This window comes from Acomys minous, assembly GCF_964271855.1.
Source record: "Acomys minous genome assembly, chromosome: 1".
NCBI classification, from domain to species: Eukaryota; Metazoa; Chordata; class Mammalia; order Rodentia; family Muridae; genus Acomys; species Acomys minous.
The window spans coordinates 152,822,771-152,848,472 of record NC_140483.1 but is presented as its reverse complement, the minus strand read 5'-3'; the positions used below and the strand labels follow the sequence as shown (position 1 = coordinate 152,848,472).

At 41.6% G+C, this 25,702-nt stretch overlaps 1 protein-coding gene across 1 annotated transcript in view; it reads right to left on the bottom strand.

Moving 5' to 3' along the window:
• The window catches only part of MUSK (muscle associated receptor tyrosine kinase), a 143,063-nt gene extending 135,494 nt beyond the window's left edge, over nt 1–7,569 (bottom strand). Inside the window, exon 1 of the mRNA XM_084780050.1 lies at nt 7,317–7,569. The gene's annotated coding sequence lies outside the window, so the exon portion shown is untranslated. The remainder of the gene's footprint in view (nt 1–7,316) is intronic.
• Between the last annotated feature and the right edge of the window lie 18,133 nt (nt 7,570–25,702).

Genomic DNA, 25,702 nt, shown 5'->3' with positions numbered 1-25,702 from the left:
CATAGCTCCCATATCTTGTACATCCTCTATTCTTGTCCCCATGGCCACAGTTTTTCAAAGTCAAGAATCATCATCATCTTCAAGGTCATCATCCAGAAAGAGACAGAGATGGATAATTGACAGGACTCAAAAACAACCTCTTAGCAGGCCAGCGGTGTTGCACGCCTTTAATCCCAGCTCTCAGGAGGCAGAAGCAGGCAGATCTGTGAGTTCAAGGCTAACCTGGTCTACAATGAAGTCTAGGACAGCCAGGGCTGTGACACAGAGAAACCTGTCTCAAAAAATCAAAAAAACAAGCAAACAACTTCTTGAGCCCAATTGGTTGAAGCCCTAAGGTTGCTTATCTGAGCAGAAACCTATACAACTCAACTTTAGATAGTTATTTTGGCTCAAGGACTTCTTGTGTCAAAACTGTAAGTCTATTTTTTTTCTTGTCATGTTTGGTTTCAACAGCTCATGTAACCAGGCTGACCTCTAACTCACCATGTAATAGACGATGACCTCGAATTTCTGATCTTCCTGGCTCTGTGCCCCAAGTGCTGGGATTATAGCTGTGCACCACTGTGCCTTGTTTCTGTGATGCTAGGTATCAAACCAAGAGACTCATGATATTAGGAAAGCACCCTCCCAGCTCAGATCCCTGGGCTTGCTGGAGGATGGTCTGATGTGTTTTGATGCTAATTACTGCTTGCTGTCTCTGTGACCCACCTTTTGACCAAAAAAAGGCCATCACCTGGGCAGGGCAAAGGAGATAGGTGTAGCAATGGTTCTCAGGCTTAGGAAGACAGAGAGAATCCTAGGAAGAAGAAAGACAAGAAGGAAGAGACCCGAGGCGGAGAAGGGAAGAGAGGAAGGCCGCCATGGGTTAGAGGGAAGAGAAGCACATGGCCGGCGTGGATGGAGATTTGGCCCAGATGAAGAACATTAGCAAGTATTTGGAATTATGGATGGGAGGCAGCTTGATAGAAGTTATTAGAAACAGATGGCATGGCATTGGGGCAGGTATAGGATAGTTTAGAGGATTAAATGTCTGCCCTGCCCCAGATTTACTAAGGCTACTTTAAAATATAACAGATGTTGATGTCTTGATTGATTGCTAGTGTGTTTTACTGAAGTACTAATAATTATAGGCCTGATAATAAACATTATTAGGCCCTATTGATAATTTAGCAACAACGTGGGCCTTTTTTTTCTTTCTTTTTTTATTTTCTTTTATTTTTTTTTATTTTTTCTCCTTTATTAATTTATTCTTGTTACATCTCAATGGTTATCCCATCCCTTGTATCCTCCCATTCTTCCCTCCCTCCCATTTTCCCCTTATTCCCCTCCCCTATGACTGTTCCTGAGGGGGATTACCTCCCCCTGTATATGCTCATAGGGTATCAAGTCTCTTCTCGGTAACCTGCTGTCCTTCCTCTGAGTGCCACCAGGTCTCCCCCTCCAGGGGACATGGTCAAAGGTGAGGCACCAGAGTATGTGAGAAAGTCATATCCCACTCTCCACTTTACTGTGGAGAATGTTCTGACCATTGGCTAGATCTGGGTAGGGGTTTAAGGTTTACGGCCTGTATTGTCCTTGGCTGGTGCCTTAGTTTGAGCGGGACCCCTGTGCCCAAATCTGCCTATCATAATGTTCTACTTGTAGGCTTCTAGGACCCTCTAGATCCTTCTACTTTGCCATTCTCCCATGCTTCTCTCATCTAGAGTCCCAATAGAATGTCCTCCCCTCTGTCTCAGTATCCTGGTAAGTGAAGGCTTTCGTGGGACATGCCCCTTGGGCTAATATGCAGATATAAGTGAGTATATCACACCGGTAGGATTTGCTGAGCGAGGTGGGCCTTTTTTGAGGTTGTCATCAGCTTCTGTGATGTCAAATTGTGCTCTGCCCATTTTTTAAAAAGCACAAAAGTTGTGCCGCACCATTTCATTGGTATATATTTATTATAAATGGTACTGAGATGTCTGAAGATATTTGACATAATTGTTCAATTTATATTACACATATTTCCCATCTCTTGCCCTCCCTTTCCTTCCTTTCCTCTTTTTTGTCTCCTAGATCGCTAGTGATATTTAAGTGTCTCTGTGACATGTTGACTCGAGGTCCTTCAAGAACTGGTATTCCGGGTCTGCCATTAGATTTTTTAAGATGCTCCAAACTGATTTCCTTGAGAGCTGGGAAAGTCCCATCTTTATTTCAAAGCTCTTGAATTTGAATTTTCCTTCCAACTGAATCTGCTTGGTAATGGATCATTAGAAAACATGGCAGACCTTAACAGGAAGTAAACTGTGTTTTGTGAGGAGCTATTTCAAATCCAATAGCATACACTTGAAGTCATGTAACCCTGTAACCTCAGATGAGAGAACTGAGAGGGCATGCAAGCTCTCTGCCTGTACAGCATGGGCGACACTCTGCATTCCATTCCTACCACTTCCTCAAAAATTAAAAACAAAAAACAAAAAAACCTCATGTGTCCTGTTTCTCAGACAGCATTCTTTTTACCGTTCTGTTACTATTCGTTTTATACTTAAAAGCAGAAATGTGAGGCATTGGATCTGTTAGCTTTCCTTAACTGTAACAAATTGCCCAAGATAATCAGTTTATAAAGAGAAAAGTTTTGGTTTGGGTTTTGTTTTGTAGATTCCTACTCAAGGCCAGCCTCATGGCTTTGGTTTTCCCCAGACACAAAGCAGCACACCATGGTGAAAGTGTGCCAGGAGAACAAAATACCTCACAGCCACTAGACAATATAGAGTGAGGAGGCATCCAGGGTTCTGTTCTGCAAGGGTCCCCAGGATCTAAAGGCTCCCCAGTAGGCCCCACATCTCAAGGTTGTATCATGTCCCAAGAGCAGCACATTTCTTAAACATCAATTACACTCTTAAGCACTGGGGCCTTGGGAGGGCGCATGACATTAGCTTTTGCCTTGGCTTATTTTGCATTCTTGGTAGGACCAAGGATTTGCACTTGGAGAAAAATGAGCAGATGTGAAAACTGAGTTAACTGGGAATTGGCAAAGAGTGGAAATTCCCTAGCAGTGTACAAGTTTATGGAATCAGAAACCCCAGCAACCTGCATTTTTGTCCCCTTCTCCTGCAGATCCCAATCATGCTAAAATGTTGCAGCTTAGAAAGTCACTGTGTTTGGATAAAAGTCACCTAGGAAACTTGAAAAAAAAAAGTCTTAGTACTCAGGTTGCGTTGCTTAACTTGCTCACACAAGTTAAACAAGGATGTTTGGGTAAGACTTGGTGTCAGTACATTTAAAATTGTTCCCTCTCTTCCTAGATGCATTCAGGCTTGAAAGTCGGTCTTCTGAAGCACAAAGGCTGTAAAGCTCACTGTGACAACTGCTCAGACTTGTGGCTCAGCAGGACTCCAAAGCGCTGGATGCTGTTACATGCATCAGAAGTCAGCACGATGGCCATTGCACTTCCTTGTAATGGCAGCAGAGCATTTTTTTTTTTACTTCATTCCCTCAACATTGTTTCCTTTTATTTTTCACTCAGTAGGGCATAGGTCCTCTGATGGTATTGGTGTCACACATGTGAGAAACACTTTGAAGTCAAAGTCAAGCCCTAAATGTAATACATCTCAGGACCCGGAAGAGTGAACGAGAGACCGAAAGAGGAAAATCTGTTTTAGAAAACAAAAATGCAGGCAGGGGGTGGGGCACGGAGTGTGGAGAGGTGACAGGGGATGATGGGCAGGGGATCCTGGATGCTCAGAGTTGGCATCAGCACAAACAGCCCATGCTGCAGACTCGGGTCGTGCATGGAGGGAGGAGCATCAAGGTCTTGGCTGAAAGAGATGCTGGTGGCAGGCCTTTAGGTTCTTTGAAAATTAAGGAAATCCTGTAAATGAGAAGCTATGGTCACCATGAATTGTGCAGCAATTTCTTCTGAGATAAACCACCTGTCTTGGATGGAGGGAAGCTGTTAAGATTGAGGATGTTAGGCTGAAGAGATGGCTCAGTGGTTAAGAGCATTGCCTACTCTTCCAAAGGTCCTGAGTTCAATACCCAGCATGGTGACTCAACCATCTATAAGAGATCTGGTGCCCTCTTCTGGCCTGTAGTTGTGCATGCAGGCAAAACATTGTATACATAATAAATAAATAAACCTTAAAAGAAAAAAAAAGATTCAAGATGTCTTAAAGGGAGTATCCTCCTTACAGGGAGGCTCTTTAATTTCAGGAAATAAACAACTAAAAAGCTTCAGGAAGCTTCTGAAATAGACCAGATTAACTAGGTCCTGCCCTCCCCAAGCACATATAAGCAGCAAGGACTGCTGAAAGACACTCTCAGACAAGTCAAGCTGCCTTGTTTTGTCTCTCTAACTGCAAGGTGTGTTGTGAATGCCACATTTCTAGTTTTCATAGGCTGTCAGTCATGCCGATATACCTGTCTTAGAGTCATTTCTTCTCCTGTAAGTAACCCCATGCCCATGCTCCTATAAGTGACACTAATAAACTAATTGGTTCGTTCAGTTGGACTTTGGTCGTATACTTGCTTGGACTGCCATAGATTCCCAGTCTGGGTTGAGTGCACATGTGTTGATATCCCCTCAAGAACAATGTCACAGAGTATAATTACTACTGAAGTACAGGCAGACAGAAGCAAAGATGAAGAGTGACTGCATGGTCCTGCTTATGGCATCCAACTGAATCTGAACAGCCCAAAGATGGAGCACCCATGGGTGCAGGAGATGAATCCTGATACGGCTACCTTTCTCTATATGGTAGGGGATAGATAATGTGATTTCTTGCTATGTCATGGGTTATGTGGCCTTTATGATGGAAAGTGAGACATGCAACCAAGACTGAGTCCTCTATCCAGAGGGAAAGTCTAGGTTAGAACATAGGAGAAACCCTGATATGGCTGTCTTTTCCTGTATGGTATGCAATAGTGTGCCTTTGTGCTAAGCCAGCAGTCATATGAACCTTACAGTGGCTGCTGATACATGCAACCAAGACTGAGTTCTCTGCTCAGAAGTAAAATCTAGGTAGAGACTCAGTGAGGCCATCTTTCTTTAAAGCTTGTAATGGGGTGGCTAGGGTGCCCAGTTGATGTATAGAGTCTGGTGTATGAATTTAGAGATGCTCAAGAGTTAATGGTTTAAAATAAGTTTGGCAGTCCATGAGAGTAACATGTAAGGGGGAAGAGTGTCCACACATGGCCACAGAGGCCACTGCTATGTGTAGTAAAAACTGTATCTAAGGCCCCAGTGACTATTCAATGGTATTTGCTTGTGTAATAGAGGATTCGATGGAGATGTTATATAAAAGAACAAGAGCACACAAATCAGATTGCTAAGAAGCCCTTATTACATCTAAAACGCTTTGAACTGTGGAAAGAATCAGCAAGTGAAGAGTAAATCACATGGTAGGAACAATGGAAGATGTAACTTAGGTCAGACCTTTAATTTAAAAAGAAGAAAAATCTGTGATCAACATAAAGGCAGGCCTCACAGTGGTCCAGTAGAGAGACCTAAGGCAATCAGGGAACACCTGGCCCCTGACCTGCCTGACTCACACAGTGGAAGGTTCTCCAGCCTAGCTTGTGAGCCTGTTGGTGATGAGATAGGTGGGGTCAGTCTAAGTGCCTCAGAAGCAGGAGGGCTGAGTTGCGTGACCACCTCAGTGTCCTTGAGAACACGACTGCGCAGACTGAGGTAGTGTGAGGGAAATAGGTCCTGAGGACTAGCTCATACAAGCCAGTGGAGACACAGGCCTAACCCAACGGAGGAAGACACAGGTGGGGCCCAAAGAGGGGAATGCGAGTTTAATGCAAGTATAGCCCAAGGGAGGCAAACACAGGTCTATCCCAAAGGAGGCAGAAACAAGTAGAGTTCAAGGGGACAGGTGCTGTTCAGCCTTTGGCTCAAGGCTAAACCAAGGAGCTCTAACTGACCCCATCAAACTTTTAAGGGTGAGGAATACACAGAGACCCCCATGAGCACAGCCCAGGATATCAATCAGGCTTGGACAACCCAGGGAGAATGACTGTAAGTTACAAAGAACCAAACAGTCATTTACCACAGACTCCAGTGAAATCCAGATCATCATTTGAGGGTCTGTGAAAATTTAGGCTCCAGAAAGCTGGAAAGCCCTAGATGAAGTGGATGAGAGTCTGATTGCCTATCATCTGCCAAGGTCAAAGCCAGAGGAGTAAAGACCTCGGGTGGACCCGTTGCAAGCAGGGAGACTGAGGCTGGAATGAAGAGCTCAGGACCACACGGATTATCTCCTGAATTTAATGACACTTTTAAAGAAGATCTCATAATAACTCTTCTTGTTCCAAAATATAGAAAACAAAGGAATATTACCAAATTTATCCTATGAAGTCAACGTTATTCTAATAACAAGACCAATTGAGGTCACAACAAAAAGAAACTACAGACCAGCTTTTTTTTTTCTTCTTGCAAACTGACTTCAGGGACACATTAAGGAGACAGACATTATGTCTAAGTGGGCTTCTTTCTTGAGACACAAGGTTGTTTTAACCTATGTAAATCAATAAGTGTGATTCACCATATAAACAAAGTTAAGAACAGAAATCATGTAATCACCTCCATCGTACTGAGAAGGCCTTTGCCAAAGCCCAGCAGACCAACAGAGCTGCCTGGAAAAGACACTCACCAATCTGCTGAGCTGAGCTCCTTCTGGTTATGCAATGAGCGCCAGGTCTCTGGCTTTCATGATAGGGTTGGCTGTTGGTGATGCCACTGTCTTTGAATCACTTCTGCTCCTGGATACAACCCCTCACCCAGACTACGAGCAATCCCAATAGATTCACCAGTATACCAAGTTAGTCTTTGGTATCCTTTCTTGGGTCTGCCATATCTTCCCATTCTGGGTTGAGTAGGCATTTGTTCACATCCCCTGCACCCCTCCCCCCAGATAGCATTATACAACACCACATAACTAAAAGCAAGAGTTTGGTGCAGAAGACGGCACACATACCATGTCTTTCTGGTCTTAAATTGTAGCGATGGTCTTGGATGGAAGTCAGAATCTACAAGGAGTGTGGGAGAGGACTGAGGCTCCAGTGGTTTAAAGAAATCCATATTAAGTATGGAGATGGCTCTTGGGAGGCTCAAACATTATGACTTTGGGGCTTAATCAGTGACTCTATTGCATACCCCATTGCTCTCTCAAAATATGGCCAGGAATGCACACCCCTCATACCTACCACACTACTAACAACATGCTGCCTGCCTCCCGGGAATTAATTTGCAAAGACCATTTTAAGATGAAGAGAATTTTTAAAAACAAACAAACACACAAAAAACACAAACAAAAGCCCAAGAAACTACTTACAAATTTTAGGCAGAGCTGAGAGCTCTGCATTCGCTGTAAATTTTTTCACAACAAACTAACACTAAAAACAACAACAACAACAACAAAAAAAAAAACAAAACTGAAAAGAGAAGGATATGAGTTGTATATCCAGAAAGCAGAGTCGACAGGCACAGGCCACAGAAAACACGCTGTGTTCTTCCTTGGATTAGAGGAGAGACTTGGGACAGATGCTTCGTTTGTGTCCTTAACATCGCCACAGTTATTTGGGCAGGAACTTGGCTCTTCTGAGAACTCTGTTGGTTCTTGCATAGCAGGAAATAAAGCTCATGAGACAAGCCATGTGCTCCTGATAATTGCTTGAGCCAGGGAACAGTGTTGCAAGACCGAAGGAGTGAGAGAACTCTGTACTACGACAAGGATCCCACCACAGAAGAGTCAACCAGAGCACGGCAGCTCTGAGTCAGAAAGGAGAGACGCAGTCGCAGATCCTTGGGGAGATGGCCCAGAGCCTTCAGTGTGTCTCTGGTGGTTCTAGCTGCAGAAAGGTTTAGGGAGGACAATGAGGGGAGGACTCCTAGATGGGAAGGCTAATCAGACCATCTTGTAAATGTTTCTGAGGAAAGCTGAGCTATCCATCCAGGGTTCCTGAGGGCTGCAGTAGTTCTCACTCCTAATGAGTACAGTCTGGAGAAAGAGGAGAGATGGAAATAGTGGCTTATGGGGAAATGGTCAGACCAGCCAAGATTCAGAATTAAGCTCTGATGGAGGCAGCCAATGGTTCTAACTAAACCTTGGACAGTCTCCTGAAATAAATGCCCTCACTTTGATTTGGGGTGACTTCTTGCAGCCTGTAGATTTCAGGGAATTGGCCCCTTGTTGCTGGGAACCATGCCCAGGACCTTTGGGGGTGGAGGTGAGCTGGCACAGGGTCAACGACACAAGACTCTGAGGCAGAAGCAGACTGGTTTATTGCTCAAATAGGGCATGCCTTTATAGTCCCTTCCCAGTTTCTCATTGATTTCCAAACTGTGAGCTGCTGCTGTGGCTCCTCCTCTTTGGTTCCCATCGTGACTTGACCAGACTCTGGGCAGTCAGTCTCTGAGCATGCCCAGGCATGTCCAAGTAGGTCTCCAGCCGACTCTACTTGAAGGCCCTCTTCTGCGCATGTGTGTTGCCAGGCGGGTCTCATTCCTCCTGCAGGCCATCTTACCTAAACTGTCAAATATGTATGTGTGGGTTGTTTATAGTCTGGCTTTCCCTTTCGATTTCCATGGCCTATGGGGTCTGTACTGATATCACACCTTTTGTTCCCAGGTTGATCGTTTCATCTCTTTATGGTCTTTAGCTTCGCATTTTGCATGGCTTAAGTTTTTATAAACCACTTAGGTTTTGTTTTGTTTTTTTATGCCTCAGGATATAATCTTGGATGGAACATAGGTATCAGTCTTGCTCTTTCACTCTTCTGTATCTTTTCATCTACTTCCTCTTCTAACTACTGAGCAAAGACCTCCCTTACTGTGCTTGTGGTTTACCTACATTCTCGTTTAGTTTAATTTAGTTTAGTTTTTGTTTTTTGTTTTGTTTTGTTTTGTTTCTTTATGGAGTTTGATTCTTGTTTTCAGGAACAGACACTACAGGACCATTATGTCGTTTTGAAGAATTCTGTCCTCTTGGAGGAGATCTCCCTGTTCTCCCTGCTCATTAAGGAATCTGAGATTATTGACATTTTCCTGAGTGCACCCCTAAAAGATGAAGTTCTAACTATCAGGCCAGTGCAGAAGCAGACTCGTGCTGACCCATGGTTTAAGGCTTTTGTCACTATTGTGGACTACAATGGTCATGTTGGTCTTGGTGTTATGCACTTCAAGGAGACAGCCACTGCCATCGCGAGGCCATCATATTGGCTAAGGTTTCCACCATCCCTGTGTGAAGAGGCTACTGGGGGAACAAGATTGACAGGCCACACACTGCTCCATGCAAGGTGACAGGCCACTGTGGCTGTTTTGGTGCATCTCATCCCTGCCCCCAGAGGCACTTGGCATCATCGATGTTCCTGTGCCCAAGTTACTGATGGTGGCCAGTGTTGGTGACTGCTACACATCAGCCAGGGGCTGCACCACCACCCTGGGCAACTTTGTGAAGGTCATTCTTGGTGTCATTTCCAGGACCTACAGCTCCTTGACACCTGACCTCTGGAAAGAGACTGTGTTCACTGAGTCATCCCAGCAGGAGTTCACTATCTTGTGAAAACTCACTCACACCAGAGTCTCTGTTCAGAGGACTCAGTCTCCAGCTGTGGCTACCACATAAGGGTTTTTATACAAGAAAAATAAAGAGAATAAAGTCTGCTAAAAATACTGCAACAGTTTTTTCACAGGTACATGTAAAATCATAGCAGTTTTATATAAGCACTTCCTGTCATATAGTACCTTTTTTTATATTATAGTTGTAAATACTTATTTAGTTACCTTGAAAGTACCACCAGGAGATGTTTTACTCTTACATTTGAGATGCTTGCTAAAAAGAACTTGAAAAGGCAAAAGTAGGCCATTATGTTTACCTTCATATGTACAGTTTCTGCTGGTTTTGTTTCTAGAGCACCATGATTTCCTCCAGTTTTGTTTGGTTTGGTTTGATGTGGTTGGTATTTTTGTCTTTGTTGTTTTTGGTTTTTCATCTTAAGAACTGAGAGAAAAGAGAGAGGTTTTTGACTCAGCAGTTTGATTTTGTTTTGTCTGGACTTGGTTTCTTTGATATTTTCCTGCATAAGGTTCTCAGAACCTTCTACTTTAGTAAAAAAAAAATTCCTTATGGTCCCACAGTTTAATAACGGTGTACCTATGACTCCTCCCCGACCCTCCCCACATCTCCAAACTACTCTCTTTCCAGGACTCTAAAGTGTTAGATCTATGGTGTCACCACTGATGCTGAAGGCAGTTTACCGCTGACCTCACCCTACTCCCATGACTTCCGTGTGCCCCTCCCACCACCAATTCAATTGTTCCAGCTCTCTCTTTCAGGTTCGAAGAAACCTTCTTTCCTCTGATGTCTCTCTTCTGCCACTGAGCCCTTCCAGTACTTTTCCTTTTATTTCAATAGTTGTATTTTTTAGTTTTAAAATGTGCATTTGGCAGTTTTTAAAAAATGGTTTCTATACCCAAAACTCCTACTTTTCAATTCATTTTAAGAATGTTTACTTTTAATTTCTCAGAAGTGATTTGACATCTGTGACAATGCAAACCTTAGGGTCAACATGTGTTGATTGTCTTTTCTCTTGGTAAGGGATTAGTTCTCTTTTCATTTCTTTTCTTTTTTAGAGAAGATCATGATTGAATCCAAGACATTTTTTTTTATATTTTTAATTTGTTCATTTTACATCCCAATTGCAGCCCCTCCCTCTTTGCCTCCTGATGCCACCCACCCTCCCTCAGACCCCCTCCCTCCCTCCCCATGTCCTCAGAAAGGGGAGCCCTCCTCCCCTAACATCTGACCTCGGCCTATCAAGTCTCATCTGGACTGCCTATGTCTTCCTCCTCTGTAGCCTGGCAAGGCTGCCCCTCGAGGGGGAAGTGACCAACGAGTGGGCAACAGCGTCCATGTCAGAGGTAGTCCCTACTCCTATATTATGGGACCCACAAGGAGACTGTGCTGCCTGTCTACTGCGTATGAGCAAAGGGTCTAGGTCCTCACCATGCATGATCCATGGTTGGTGCATCAGGCTCCGCAGTACCCCCTCCTCCACCTGGATGTGTTGGCTCTATTGGTCTCCTTGTGGATATTTCTTTCTTTCCTAGAAATAATTTGGGATTCTGTCCTGGAAATCTTAACAACAATGCTGTGAGTTTCTTTGTTATTTAAGTATCTTCTGGAGGTGGCTTTGTGCTTTGTTTTGTTTAAGTAGCCAATAAGTCCATAACTTCTCGTGCTCCTCCTGGGGAGTGCAGCTCTCATCTTCAAAGCTTTTCCAGCTCTTCTTCAGGGATACAGGGGGGGAGTTCAAGTTTCAAAGTCATGCTGTGTGTGTGTGTCTGCTTCATGTCCTGCTAGATCCTGAGGAAGGACTTGTCAGTTTCCGTGCATAACGGAGTCACTATCTCTTATATTCTCAGTCCCTTAGAATTTCATTTCTGGGGTCTCTAGCTATAAAGCTAAGGCATGTCTCAGAATTTAAGCACCTCACTCTGAGTATAAGCTGTGCAACTGAGGCTACCCTCAGGGTGAAGGGTCACACAAAAGAGGCAAAGATAGTGATGCTTCTCTGAGTATCCCTTGGACCACCATGGAGCTCTTTCTTCATCTTTTATACCCATGTCGCTGCTACAGTGGTGGTTCTCCAAACCTTAAACCATCGAACACTTAACATCTGACAATTTCTGTGGCTTGGGATTCTAAATTACGGTGCTGGGCAGACTGGGCAGCCATATCAAGGCTGATGGAGAAAGAACCTATTTCCAAGTTCTCTCATAGGGATTTGGAAGCTCCGATTCCAAGTTCTTAGCACTGACATGCTAAGGTCTTCATTGGCTGTTGGACAAAGACATATTCTTGCCACATGGGTTTCCTTGGGGCATTTCACAACACAGCCACTGGCTTTCCCCAGAGGACAAGGAAGAGGGGGGTGGGAGAGGAGAAAGAATGACAAACATGAAAAAGAGAGGCTTCTGCAGCTTAATCTTAATAATGCCACCTGAAAACTTTCTATACCATATCTTGTTTGAGTGCATTACCAAAGCCAGCTTACATTCAAGAGGAAAGAATTACACAAGAGCAGGAAAATTAGGGACTGTCTAGAGCTTGCCTACAATATTAGTCTTAAACTGATTTTCTGGAGTCTGTGATTTGGAAGGGTGTATTTTACCTTTAGACCTTCTCCACAGGACAAGAAAAAAAAAGACCATCGTATGTTTTGCTTTTCTTTCCTGGCAAAATTAGATTCCATCTGGGTTCAATCAAAATTAAGGATGTTAAAAACTGCAAAGCAGGTTGAGAAAGAGCCAAGAGTATGGCAAATAAATGAGGGTGTGCTTGGTGCATCATCTTAATGCTAAAATGGTTTCCTAGTCTGAATATGTTAAGCAAATTAAATACAAGAAACATCTGGATGGAGGAAAACAAGGTACAAATTAATAGGATGAACAGAAGTTAGCAGAGTAGGCTCCAAAGGGTTCAAGTCTGCACACTGTAAGTACTGGATAAAAGCCCCAGGGGATTAATTAAACTACTGAAACTACTGTAACTGTTTTTTATCAAGCAGTGGAATGAGAAGTCGCTAATTGTTTAGACCTTGCATCAGTTTATGACCCACTGAATGCATTAAAAGTTCTTGGTAGGAGCTAGCAAGTTGGAAGAACACAGGAGAGACCCCTGAGAGTGATACACCTGGGTCTAGTTCTGACCGACAGAGTGTAGACCCCCAACTAGAATGTGGCTGTATCTTGTCCTTTGTGCCATGTGATCTCCTGGAGTGTGAGTCTAGATTGGATTCAGGTTGGCTTTGGATGTTGGAATACGGCAGAAATGACACCATTCCTGTTCCACTCTTGGCAGGTCTAGAAGTTTCTGCTTTCTGTCTATTGGAGCCATGAGCTGCTATGTAAGAATTTCAGGTCATTGTCTGGGAGAGAAAGCAGATGCATTGCATCTTATGAAGGGGGACGAAGGTTCTATTTGGATGTCTATAAGCTGCATCTCTCGATTTCTCCAAACTTAGCATGTAGTCAAAGTCTTGTGGGAAACACCAAATATGAGTCAGTCAGTTGTTCTCAACTGACAGAATCACAGAAAAATAACAGCACATTATCTTTTCAAGTCATTAAGTGGTAGGGTAGTTTGAACACAATGGATAATCAAAATCCAGTATGTTCCTAAAGCCAGAATTAGGAAAACATCATTATATGATAAACTTTTCTGAATATTTACAGCATTAAGTTATTTAAGGTAAAGACCCCGTTAGATTATTAACCCTAGCTTGTACATTTTATAGTGTGTCTGCCTACCTGGATATACACACAAATTTATATATACTAAAATCTTAAAACACAATGAATAAAATAGTCAATAGCAACTTGGGAAAAATTATTACGTGTTTTTATTTTTCATCACCATCTTTCTGTGTTCATATATTTTTTAAATGGCATGACATGATCATGTGTTTTGTCTCCTCTCACCTTGTTAGAATGAGTGGAGTATCTATAACATTAAGCAGTTTTGAAAACACAGGCATAATACTGTATGGATGGTCTTTGTATCCATCTAATGTGTTCTAACCACTTTATTATTGTTATTGGCTAAGGGTGTTCCCAGCATTCCCAACATTTAACTTGGATAATGAATGCTATACAATCAGTCTCATGTGTAAATGTGTGTGCTCATCCCTCACTATTTCCTTAGGAAACCTTTCTATATAAATGATATGGTCATCACTGAGGCATTAAAAAATATATATATACTATTGAATCAGCTCCACTAAGGGCTAATCGTGTAGGCTAGATCCACTTTCACTGGAGTTTAGCTCACAAACGGCAGTTGGATTTTCTCTGCAGTACAGGCAGAGATTAATTAGTAGTGGTGACCTGGGATTCCTTTTGAGAAGGACTGCAAGATCAAGTCTGGAAACAGCAACAGGAGAAAAAAAAAAAAGACAGCTAAGATAAATGGGTCACGTTTAACCTCAAAGAAAATGGAGGAAAGCAAACACATATGGTTTGTGTCTGCATCCCAGTAGTAGCCATCTCTGGAACTGAAGATGTATTCGTTAACTTTTGCCAACATGAAATGCAAAAAGAGAGGTTCTTGCTTTTGTAACAATGCATATTTCCATAATTGTTAAGTGTGCTGGAATGGTTTTCCACAGCCTTGGAGTCTCTCTGTATTTATTCCTTTGTGAGTTGTTTTTCTAGTAAATCTGCATTTTCAATTTCTTGCTAATATGTCCTTACAAAGGGGCTTTATGGGTATATGAGATCATAAAATTTTCCCCGCCGTTTTCAAGTTTTGTCGTTTGCTTTTTACTTTATTTATAGCATTTTCTGATGAACGAAACAGTCATTTCTATGTCGTCAAACAAAGCGACTTTTCTCTGTTTTTTTTCCCTCTGTGTACATGCTTAAGCATTTGTCCATGTCTTATAGTCATCAACATTGTCACCTGACTTACTCGTCATTTAATTTCCTTGGGACTATCTCTTAATGTCATCAGAAATCTATTTCTTCTTTCATAAGTAAAAGTCATCCTAAACATAATTGTCAAGCAAACATCTACAACCGCTGTGAAATGTCGGGCTCTGGCATTCTAGATTCATGGCTGCCCTGGTGTCTGTTTCAGATGGGCATTAATAATAGCTGTGAGAGTAATTGTTCCTTTATATCACTTAGGCTCTGATCTGGCAAGTAAACCCAGATCACCTGCATGACAAAGAATTCAAATTTCCTTGTTGACTGCTTTGAGTTCTCTACAATGGCCCTATAGCAACAGGCCTCTGCTGCAGGGTGGGCACATCCTGGCCATGACCAGAACACTGACATCCCAGGCCACTTCCTTCTGACCTTTGGTTTGCTGGTTCCCTCCAAAGCGCTATTTCCTACTCTGTGCTCTGAAGCTATGGGCCTGTTCCTTCATGTTTTTTTTTTTATCATCTCTTTTTAATGGGCAGACCATATGTAACCTGAAACTTCTTTGAGGAGAATTCATCTACCTTCTTAACCCATACTTTTATTTTTATTCTGTGTGGATTCCTGAGGGTTAAGTCCCTGCCCCTTTCTATGATACAGTTCCAGAACGGTATGATGTTTTTCTAAGATTAAAAAAAATATCAGTTCTTCCTTCTGCTTTTCAAAGCCACTTTATACTACTTCCTGATGTTAGGAATTTAGTTCTTAAGTCATTGGTGTGTGTCTAAAAGTTGTGGTAGAAGGAGGTGGAAGGAGATACTTTTTGAAAGGAGCTGAGCCCTGTTTATCCGTCAGTGTGTACTCACACAAGCCCATCCTGTTTATCTGTCATTGTGTACTCACACAAGCCCATCCTGTTTATCCGTCAGTGTGTACTCACACAACCCCATCCTGTTTATCCGTCAGTGTGTACTCACACAAGCCCATCCTGGCTCAGCCCTGGCCAAAGAGCTAAATGCAGCAGCCAGCAGGGCACACAGAGCTCCGCTGCCCAGACTTACACTTTGTTCTCACCCTAATGAACGTCGTTTCCCCGTTTGAAAAGATCAAACTCAGTTCCTCTTTTAATCTATTAAAATGGTAAATAAAATTTACATATTTTCTGGGCCCAAGAAAACACTGGACCATTTTTATATTATAGCAACTGAATATTAGTACGAATTTGGTCTTTTTATTATATGGTCACCAGAGAGTCTGTAGGCCGCTTTCTTTAAAGGCTGCTTTTTGATTGGGTCTTATTCCCACAGTGATGTTATAGGGCAAAATAATGTTTTTATTTTTAAAAAAGAGTTTTATTAGATGAGATGTCTTGAATTTTTTCTTATTGTTCATAAAAATAGGAATAAATAATGAATATATTTAGACTAATTTTGATAATTTTTACTTAAGTTGGGCTATTAAGCTGATGTAAGTATTTAGTATTTCTTAAAATATAAATTATTTAAAAACTCTCTTCCTATCTATAATTGTACCTTGTCTGTATATATGTATGTATGTATGCATATGTGCATGGTGTATGTGCATGGGTATATGTATGCGTGTATATATATGTATGTGTAATCTGGGTATGTGTATATATATGTACGTGTGTGTGCGCAATGTGTAAATGTACACATATGTGAGTATATTTTCCAAGATGGCTACCAGATTGGTCACTTATGTGCTCTTTTTACTACACTGACTCTCCTCTCATTGCGAGATACATAAGTGAGAAAGCACTTGGAAGCTGTCCATGTGTAGCCAGGCACCATGGAAATGTAAGATGAGCAACTATAAGCAAGAGCAGTGAAGCTGATCCCCAAGCCACACCTAACGACGAAACTTGAACTCATTGTGAACAGTCTTCTTGGCCCAGAAATGTTTCTGCTGTCTGGGCTTGGCTTCGACTCAGGCTTCGTTTGTTTTATTCCTATAGTCTTCATACGCATCATACTTTATCTCTTAAAAAGCAGACTTTTGGAGATTTGACAGTGTTATTGATTATTTTCAAATACTAAGCATGCTTTTAAAGATGAAGAATTGCTAGGTGAGCAATTACCTGTCTGTTTGCAAATGCATGAGAAGGCAAACAGTGATAGGGGACAGGACTGGCACTCAGGGGTAGAGTTGGGTGGCACAGTACTGCCTAGCACCCAGTACCTGGGTTTGAGTCCTTGTGATAAACAAAAACAAAAGCTAAAAGCAAAACAACACAAAAGCTCAACACATACATCCATAATTGAGACGAGATGCAGAAGTTTGTTAAAATGTGGAGCATACTAACTGAATCAGGTGTATTATTTGCCTCTGCTGAGTCAGTTAGTTATTATAGTTCCAAAAGAGACTTTCAAGAAGAACAACTACTCCTCATGAACATGATTTAAATGAAAATCCCAATCGTTCTATTTACCAATAAAAACACAAGAGTCAGACGCTGGGTTGAAAAACTTGCTAGCTCAGAGAGGCAGAGAAAGCACTCAGCTGACCTTCCTACTCAGCTCATGTGGCAATGGAAAAGGCCCAAAAGGCTCACTGGCTCAGCTGACAGCCCAGGGGGAAAAGGCAAAAAAAAACCCAAGGCCAAAGGCTTGCTAGCTCAAAGATCAAAAAGCCCCCCAAAAGCTAAAGGCCAAGGAGCTAAAGAGCTAAAAGCTAAAAACTAAAGAGCCAAAAAGCTCTTTCTATTTCTACATGCTGTCTTAAATACCCCTCAACTCAAAGTCCCTCCTACTCGTTAACCCATGTCAGCTGATTTCTTGTTCTGCCTCTTGACCTAGGGTTAACTTTATTAAATTCCATGTACAGAAAGCTCTTGGATTAAAGGTGTGGTAGAGCTGGCTGAACTACACCTTGATCACCTGTTTACAGTAAACAGAAGTTCCTGGATTAAAGGTGTGTGTTAGGGCTGGCTGAACCATACTGTAATCACTTGTTTACAATAAAAAGAAAGTTCCTGGATTAAAAGTATATGTTAGGGCTCAACCACAAGAAACAGATTTACAGTTCACAATCTCAGGGGTCACAATGGGATCAAATATTGTGCAACAATTTAAGGAAAAGACAATTTATGTCACAAGGAGATCTGAAAAAGCACATAACCATCTGCAAAGTCAAAGCAGACCCCTTGCATTTAGAATTTAGAACCCAGGACCTTGTGTTCATGAAACTTATTCAGAATCACACCCAACAAAGAAGAAGAAAAAACAAAAAGGAAACTGTGGATAAAGTAGACCTGGTGGAAGTTTTGAGATTAAGAAGGAATACGTAAGACATACAGTTTAAATACTTATTTATTAAAAGTATTTTTCTATGGAGTTGTTCACTCACTTTCCTTTCATAAACAAAAGTTGGCAGGAAGACATCTCTACATAGCAAAAAAAGAGACACAGCAAAGAGACAAACTGCAGGACGTAGTCCATCCAGCAGAGGGAATATGGCATCCATATATAGAAGAACTCAGAAACAATTACGTAACCAAGGGAGCAAAGAACTCAATAAATTAATAGGCAAGAGAATTGAACATAAATTTCTCGAAAGTAGCCAAGTGGTGAATAAATAAATGAAAATTACTCAGCATCATTACCTGGTAGGGAAATGCAACAATGCGATTCCATGCCCCAGTCAGAATGGCTGGGAAGGAGGAGGAGGAAGAGGAAAAGGGGGAGGAGGAAGATGAAGGGAAGGAGAAGGGGAAGTAAATGAAGAAGAGTAGGATGAATTAAAGAAAGGGAAGATGTTGGTTGTGGGGTTTAAATTATATACTGAATGTAGAGCATAAATTAGCCTGGCAGCTATGGAGATCAATATGAAAGTTTCTCAAAAAATTAGCAACAGAACGAACGATCAGCTAACTGAACTCTGAAAACACACACTCAGACAACCCGTGCCAGGTGACTGCAGAGTTATGCACACACACACTCATTCTTGTCACTGTCCCATCACAGCAACCAACCTATGGCATCAGCCTAGGTGCCCGCTAGTAGACGAATGCATAGAGGGGGTAGGTATGTGTGCACAAGGAAGCATTACTCAGCCGTAAATGAGGTTAGCTTGTTTTCAGAAAAATAAATGGAATTGAGATTGTCTTGTCAGGAAAAAAATTATTACAAAGACAAGGGTTACACATTTTCTCTGATATAAGGAATTTGGGGAGCATGGGTATCAAGCTTATGTGGATACAGAAGGGGAAAAGGAAGTGTAGGGAAGAGATATAAGAAGGGCTAATAAGGGCCGGGCGTGGTGGTGCACACCTGTAGTCCCAGCACTCAGGAGGCAGAGGCTGGTGGATAGCTGTGAGTGTGAGGCCAGCCTGGTCTACAAAGTGAGTCCAGGACAGCCAAGGCTACACAGAGAAACCCTGTTTCAAAAAAACCCAACCCAAACCAACCAAACAAACAAACAAACAAAAAAAAAAAGGGCTAATAAAGTGACTCTGATCAAGGTACAATATTAGCAACACAAAGACTCCCACTATTTTGTACAGTTAATATATACTAATAAAAATTGAAAAAAAAAATCCAATACAGTCTATTACTCTTCAAAATTGCTATGTCTCGCTTCCAATGAAAGTGGAGCAAATAAAAAGCATTTTGCTAGTTTCTTACTTTAATTTTAGTGACAAAGATGTTTCTTATTTATTATACATAATTTGCACACACACACACACACACACACACACACACACACACAGCTACTGTATACATAAACTGTATGTTGGAGTCTACATATTTTAAAATGCCATTGTATTCAGGCAACCAGACAGAGAGGCTTAATAATGTAGGAGGCACCCAAAGCTGCCCATCTCCTTCCTTCAAGAAGAAAGAGTTCTGTTTTGTTTTGTTTTTAGTTTTTCAAGACAGGGTCTCTCTGTGTAGCCTTGGCTGTCCTGGACTCACTTTGTAGACCAGGCTGGCCTCGAACTCACAGCGATCTGCCTGCCTCTGCCTCCCGAGTGCTGGGATTAAAGGTGTGAGCCACCACCGCCCAGCAAGAAGGAAGAGTTCTGTATGTGACTCAAGAAAACAACTTTGTTCTGTTACGCCAGGACAAAGGTTCTCAGCGATGACCGATGCCTGCATAATATCATGATGTGGGGAATTTTAAAAACTGAACTAAATCAAAGGCTGCCAGGTCCTCACATAGGTGGGGCTGACATTATCTGAGCATTTCTTAAGAACATCACAGGTGAACGCAGTCATATTGAAAATATTTATTCTTCAGACTGGAGAATGAAGGCTCTTTCCCTAAGGGTGGGTGACCATCTGAGTTTGTTCTGGGGCTTGTGGAAGACTCTCTCTGGGTATTTTTGGTGATGTGTCCTAGTGTCCCTCTTGAAAGAGAGCCTGTGAACGATGGAAGAAATCCTGCTGTTTTCCCACTGTCCCCTGAGGGCCAGGCTTGGACAGCAATAGCTGAGCCATCCCCAGGCTCCAGATGTGCTGGAGGAGAATGTGGGAAAGATCAGAAGAGCAGTCCGCAAGCAACAGAAGCCCATGGCATTCCCTTACTTGCCTTTTACAGGAAGCAAAGCCCACACGCAACTGAATTCTGTGGTGTCGGTAAGGCCTGGGAAATCATTTTAAAGACAGATTTGTTTTCCATGTTCAAGAGTAAAAGACAAGAAAGGGAGTTTTAAAAATAAAATAAAGTAAAAGACCAAAACCAACCAAGCAACCAACCAAACAAACAAAAAGCCTTGGAAACTAGAGGCTCCACGATTGTTAATTTCCTTTCAGGAAGACAAAAAGCTCCAGGTGCCAGCCTCTGCATGGGGTAGGAGGTGGTTTTTGTCTTCTGGGACACCAGAGATGGGATGTTCCTGGTAAGGAGTTTGACTAGGGATAGCTTCTGGGCTATTGGTACAAGGCTGACCAGGAGCTTGCCAAGATAAGAGGATGGAGATTTTTATTTTGCTTTGTGGGATTTAGTTAGTTTTTTCTTCCTGGAGCTCTCTGGGTAAAAAAAAAAAAAACAAAAAACAGAAACAAAAACAAAAAGCAACTTGTTGGTGGTGCATTAATAAGAATGCATCGTAACCCAGCAGTGCTCTGAGTACATAGGATTTATATACATTGTCTCAATGATGTCAGCGTGGACCAGTACTGTGTCATTCCTGTGGGCCCTGGACCAGTCAAACACACAGTAGGTGAGTTGAGAAGAATCATGGGCTTTAGCTCCACAATCTGATTCTTTAATAGATACAAAGATAATAGATACAATAGAACATCTCTTTATTCAGACTGGACTATGAAACTGTGTGTTGCAAGTGGAAATAAGAAACACAGGAAACTCAGGTTTTTCAGTCTCTTTCAGTGGGAAAAGACAAGATAGCAAAGAGTTTCTGAGAATTCTGAGGAAGTCAGATAAGTATTTATCACAATATCCAAATTCATGGTGATGCCATTTGAATCATGTATTCATATCAACATATGATGTACATTCACACAGAAAAAAAAATAAAGACAAAGTCCTACAAAAAAATCTCTGTGTGTTTAGTAATCCGCATTGAGCTCACAAGCATGTAGACTAGCTAGACCCTGCCCATCTCTGTCAGGGTCCTTTGTGCACCTGCTGGGGCGGATATCATGGCCTATATCAGGAGGATTTCATGCTAAACTATTTATCTGCCTTCTGCTGCCTCGGGACAGAGTTTAAAACAGACATTACAATTTTCTTTAAAAAAAAAAAAAAACAGATGTTTCAGAAAAACTGTGTCATGGCCAATCTTGTATCATTTTGTGAGCTTTTGTTTGTTATAGCAAGCCACGAGGCTTAGCTCAGAATGAAGGTATAGGGGTAAATCCATTCCTTGGCAGCGAAGAACGGAGAGGGTAATCTATGCCATAAAGAAAAGGCAGTGTGCAGATGAGGGGGGTAAACATAAAAATGGGGCAATCTAAAGTGGATGATAAGAAACTAAAACCATCCATGACAACAGTCCATGCAGGTGCCTTGATACCTTCCCGGGGCATCTAACACAACACAGAACAAAACCAGGCTGAACGGGATGCTAAGGAAATGGGGAAGGAGTTGGTGGTAATATTGATGATGAAAACAATAATGAGATGGAGGTGCCATCCAGACATAGACAAATTCAGGCAAATATGTTAAATGAGGGGCTGGAGAGATGCCGCAGTGGTTAGAGCACTTGCTGCTCCTGCAGACCTGAGTTCACTCAGTTCTCAGCACCCACCCATGTTGTGCAGCAGGAAGCCTCCCCCAACTGTAGCTACTGGGAGAGTCAGCGCCCTCTGCTGGTCTCCAAGGGCACCAGCACTCACATGCTATACACATGTACACATGAATAAAAAATAGAATCAAATATTTACAAATATCTACACTAAATAAATAAAGTTTACTGGTATGTTCTTTATGTTATGAACATTCACAGAAACTATGTAACTATTATGAACATTTATGAATAAATATTTAAAGACCATTCAAAACACAAATCATGAAAATACAAATATAAATTGTCAAAACTGGGCCAAACATGAACATATTCCCAGTCTCTTACAGATGGAAAAGATGAAAGTAAATGAAGACACAGAGCTTTTGATTAATGTGTATAATAAAGATGACTTATAAGACAGAAGAAATTCTATCCTTCAACACAAAATGCTTGCTTTTTTTCTCAAAATATGATGGCAAATCATATTATATGCCATGTGCTAGGTCATGAGACATTTAGATGAATACAGAAGACGTCCATGCTTGCTCTTAAGCTTTGGTAAAATAATCTCAAGAATAGAGGAAATGTGGGTTAACAGAACATACAGAACTTGGCATTAAGATAACAAGATAAAAATAAAACAAACCAATAATTTTTGGACCAAAGGAAAAAATAAAACTCTGGTTATAGATTGTTCAGAAAGTAATAATGATGCCACAAAGAAGACACAGCTAATGTCACCCTTTATGTGCAGCTGTGTCTGAAAGGCAGCGAGAGGCAGAGGAACAAGCTCATGGTTAAGAGTTCACACTACTTCTGCTGAGGACCTGAGTTAGGTTCCCAGCACCCACACTGGGCAGCACGGCTGCCTGTAAGTCCAGCTTTAGGTGACCGAGTGTCCTCTTCTGCCTACAGAGAGAACTGAACACACAGATCCATTCATGGACACATGAATAAAATGCAGCTGTGCCAGTGATGTGCAGCTCATAGAATATTAGCTCACACAGCATGCTGGATGTCCTGGATTGGTCCTTAGCACCACATAAATCAGATATGGTGATGTATACCTTTAATCCTAGTACTGGGAAAGGAATCGAAGTGGAGGCAGAAGGATCAGAGGTTCAAGGTTCTCCTCAGTTATATAGTGGGTTCAAAGCCAACCTAGGATACATGGCATCCTATGTTAGAAGCAAAAACAAAACAATACACACATTCTCTTACTCACTATAATAAATAAAAATAATTGAGAAGAAATTTCAAGTCAAGGAACTACAGAATTAATTGTTCAGGACAAAGGCATAAATTAATGTATTAAAGAAGTACCCACATGTTAGATCTCTAAAAAGCATAACAAAATAGCTTTTCACAAATGTAATCAAGAGGAGGAAAGTAAAATTATTAATATAGGAGATCAGAATGACATTAAATAGTGTCATAGGCAGATAGAGAAGAGGTACAATAACAGCAAATGCTATAAAACTATCCTTGTTAATAAATGTTCATTTGCATTAGTTTGAATTAAGAACAGGGCTCTTAAGAAAATGTAAATTGTTAAAAATTTCTGAAGAAGTACAGAACCTTAAATGGAAAGATAACCTTGGATGAATTATGGGGTAGCAGGGGGTGAAATTGTTGTGCAAAAGAGAAACAGTTCTTTAGCCACAAGCAATATAAAATATCTAGGAGTAACTCTAACCAAGCAAGTGAAGGACTTGTTTGAAAAAAATTTAAGTCCCTGAAGAAAGAGATTGAAGATGACTTGAGAAGATGGAGGGATCTCCCTTATTCATAGATTGGGAGAATTAACATAGTAAAAATGACCATCTTACCAAAAGCAATTTATAGATTCAATGCAATCCCTATCAAAATACCTACACAATTTTTAAAAAGACAGTGAAAGGTCAATTCTCAACATTATATGGAAAGACAAAAATGCAAGAATAGCTAAAACAATCTTGTACAATATAAGATCCTCAGGAAGAATCTCCATACCTGATCTCAAGCTGTACTATAGAGCAACAGTAATTAAAACAGTATGGTACTGGCACAGCAATAGGCTGGTTGATATGTGGAATTGAACTAAAGACCCAGATATGAATCCACACACATATGCTCACTTGATTTTTGACAAAGAAGCCAAATCTATCCAATGAAAATAGGATAGCATCTTCAACAAATGGTGCTGGTCTAACTGGATTTCTACATGTAGAAAAATGCAACTGAACCCATTTTGTCACCATGCACAAAACTCAAGTCCAATTGGATTAAAGACCTCAACATAAAACCGGAGACACTAAATCGGTTAGCAGAAAAAGTGGGCAAGAGCCTGGAACACATTGGCACAGGAGACAGTTTCCTGAACAGAATTCCAACAGCCCAGGCCTTAAGGTCAACAACTAATAAATGGGACCTCATGAGGCTGAGAAGCTTCTATAAGGCAGGAGACACTGTCAACAGAACAAAGCAACAGCCTACAGACTGGGAAAAGATCTTCACCAACCCTACATCTGACAAAGGTCTAATATCCAAACTATATAAAGAACTCAAGAAATTAAACACCACTGGGCTGGAGGGATGGCTCAGTGGTTAAGAGCACTGCTTGCCTTCCAAAGGTTCTGAGTGCAAGTCCCAGCAACCACATGGTAACTCACAACCATCTGTAATAAGATCTGATACCCATACATGCAGAAAAAGTACTGTGTACATAATAAATAAATAAATCTTTAAAAAAAAAAGAAATTAAACACCACCAAACCAAATAACCCAATTGAGAAATGGGGCTCAGAACTAAACAGAGACTTTGCAACACAAATAGCTGAGAAACACTTAAAGAAATGCTCAATGTCTTTAGTCATCAGAAGAATGCAAATCAAAACAACTCTGAGATTCCATCTTACACTCATCAGAATGGCTAAGATTAAAAACTCAAGTGACACCACATGCTGGCGAGGATGTGGAGAGAAAGGAACGCTCCTTCATTGCTGGTGGGAATGCAAACTAGTACAGCCACTTTGGAAATCTATCTGGTGCTATCTCAGAAAACTGGGATCAATGCTTCCTCAAGACCCAGCTATTCCACTCCTTGGAATATACCCAGAAGAAGCTCCAGCACACAACAGGGACATATGCTCTACCATGTTCATAGCAGCCTTATTCCTAATAGCCAGAACATGGAAACAGCCTAAGTGTCCCTCAGTAGAAGAATGGATAAAGAAATTGTGGTACATTTATACTATGGAATACTACTCAGCTATTAAAACCAAGCAATTCCCAAAATTTGTGGACAAATGGATTGAACTAGAAATGATCATAATGAGTGAGTTAACCCAGAAGAAGAAAGAATCAAATGGTATATACTCACTTATATCTGGACATTAGGCCAAGAGGCATGCCCCATGAAAGTCTTTACTTATCAGGAAAGTGGGACAGAGGGGAGGACATCCTGTTGGGACGTTAGGCGAGAGAAGCAAGGGAGAATGGGGAAATAGAAGAATCCAGAGGGTCCTAGAAACCTACAAGAAGAACATTATGATGGGCAGATCTGGGCCCAGGGGTCCTGCTCAAATTATGACACCAGCCAAGGAATATATGTGCAGTAAACATCGAACCCCGACCCAGGTCTATCCAATGGACAGGACATTCTCCACAGTTGAGTGGAAAGTCGGGACTGACTTTCACACGAACTCTGGTGCCCCATATTTGACCACGCCCCTTGGATGGGGAGGTCTGGTGGCACTCAGAGGAAGGATAGCAGGCTACCAAGAAGAAACTTGATACCCTATGAGCATATACAGGGGGGGAGGAAGCCCTCCTCAGTCACAGCCACAAGGGAGGGGAGTAGGGGGAAAGCAGGAGGGAGGGAGGGAGGAATGAGAGGATACAAGAGATGGGATAACTATTGAGATGTAGAATGCATGAATTAATAAAAAAAAAACCTGGAGAAAAAAAAAAGAGAAACAGTTCTCAGTGAGGTGGAGCAGTACTTTCCACTGCATATGATTCCATCCCATGTATATGTCATTCTCAAAACCACCAAACTGTACTGGAGGACAGATCAGTAGTTAGGGGTGAGGCAAAGGACGGAT